The sequence below is a fragment of the Elephantulus edwardii genome, unplaced genomic scaffold, assembly GCF_000299155.1.
Source record: "Elephantulus edwardii isolate Elephantulus edwardi_28Jun2011 unplaced genomic scaffold, EleEdw1.0 scaffold00064, whole genome shotgun sequence".
Lineage (NCBI taxonomy): Eukaryota > Metazoa > Chordata > Mammalia > Macroscelidea > Macroscelididae > Elephantulus > Elephantulus edwardii.
Window position 1 is genome coordinate 96,176 of NW_006399814.1, and position 2,044 is coordinate 98,219.

Below are 2,044 nucleotides of genomic sequence, written 5' to 3' on the forward strand. Positions count from 1 at the left end.
CAGAACCAAAGATTTCAAAGAATGGTTTGAGAAGACAAAATTATTATCATGAAATGTACAAAGAACTAGAGTTAAAAAACCAAAATGGGGCAGAACCCGGAGCTGGGACGACTGGCGAGCTCCTGCCCACAGCCCACCACCGCCCGCCACCTCCGAGCGTGACCCCTCCCCCGTGAGCGCCCACGAAATCACCACCGAGAACACCATGCCCTACCCATACCCAGCGCTGACCCTGGAGCAGAAGGAGCTCTCTGACATCGCCCATCGCATCGCTGCCCCAGGCAAGGGGATCCTGGCTGCAGATGAGTCCACCGGAAGCATTGCCAAGCGCCTGCAGGCCATTGGAACCGAGAACACCGAGGAGAACCGACGCTTCTACTGCCAGCTCCTGCTGACCGCCGACCGCGTGAACCCCTGCATCGGGGGTGTCATCCTCTTCCATGAGACCCTCTACCAGAAGGTGGATGATGGGCGACCCTTCTCCCAAATCATCAAATCTAAGGGTGGTGGTGTGGGCATCAAGGTAGACAAGGGCGTGGTAGCCCTGGCAGGAACTAATGGCGAGACCACCACCCAAGGGCTGAACGGCCTGTCCGAGCGCTGTGCCAAGTACAAGAAGGATGGAGCTGACTTTGCCAAGTGGCGCTGTGTGCTGAAGGTTAGAGAGCACACCCCCTCAGCTCTTGCCATCATGGAAAATGCCAACGTGCTGGCCTGTTATGCCAGCATCTGCCAGCAGAATGGGATTGTGCCCATTGTGGAGCCTGAGATCCTCCCTGATGGTGACCATGACCTGAAGCGCTGTCAGGATGTAACTGAGAAGGTGCTGGCTGCCGTCTACAAGGCTCTGAGTGACCACCTCATCTATTTGGAAGGCACTTTGCTGAAGCCTAACATGGTAACCCCCAGCCACGCCTGCTCACGGAAGTTTTCTCATGAGGAGATTGCCATGGCAACTGTTACAGAACTGTGCCCCACAGTTCCCCCCACTGTTACTGGGATCACCTTCCTGTCTGGAGGCCAGAGTGAGGAGGAGGCATCCACCAACCTCAATGCCATCAAGTGCCCCCTGCTGAAGCCATGGGCCCTGACCTTCTCCTATGGCCGAGCCCTGCAGGCCTCTGCATTGAAGGCCTGGGGTGGAAAGAAGGAGAATCTGAAGGCAGCCTAGGAGGAGCATATCAAGCGAGGCCAACAGCCTCGCCTGAAAAGGAAAGTACACCCCAAGCGGCCAGGCGGGGACTGCAGCCAGCGAGTCCCTCTTCGTCTCTAACCATGCCTGCTAAGTGGAGGTGTTCCAAGGCCACCCCCCTCGACACTCCAGACCCCAGCGTCCTCTTAGACTTAACACTTGAGAAGAAGGGCCTCATCTGGGGCTTCAGGCTGCTCCTTCCCATCACTCTTGCTGCCCTTGTGATATTGGTGTGTGGTGGCGTCTCTGTTTGCTAACTCCATCACCTTTCCCAACCCACTGCCAATAAGCAACTATTTAAGGGGGGGGGGACCAAAATGGAAGAACAGCATTTTTCAAGCTGGAAGAACTAAAGTTCAAATTCAAGCCTCAAGTTCAATACCAAAGGATTCTATGGATAAAATATTCAATGACTCATGAAACATCCAAAGAAGACAGAAGGAATATATATATTCATTGTAACAAGCAGAATGTATTAATGAACAACTATTACAAGAATTAGCATATGATCAAGCCCCAAAGGTACTAAAGGAAAAAAGTCCAAGAAAGATATTGGCAATAAGTGAGGCCCAGCTGGCAAAAGGTTTCACAGAATTGCAACTGAGATGTTTCAATAAGCAGATGCATCCTTGAACATATTTTTTTTCTCTAAGTGATGAAATTTGGAATGAAACTACATAGTCAACCAACTGGAAGAGATCCATAATTGTTCCCACTCAAAAAAAGCTTATCCAACAGAAGGCACAAATGATCAAACAATATGTGATAGTTTCCTGTCTAAATAGACAGTGGGTATTTTTAAAAATAATCTTCAGCAAGATTTTAGGTGCATGTGATATTAATATTCTTAAT

The 2,044-nt window shown here is 50.4% G+C and overlaps 1 pseudogene; it reads left to right on the forward strand.

Moving 5' to 3' along the window:
- Positions 1-205: 205 nt before the first annotated feature.
- On the forward strand, positions 206-1,286 carry LOC102872022 (annotated as a pseudogene).
- The last annotated feature ends 758 nt before the right edge of the window (positions 1,287-2,044 follow it).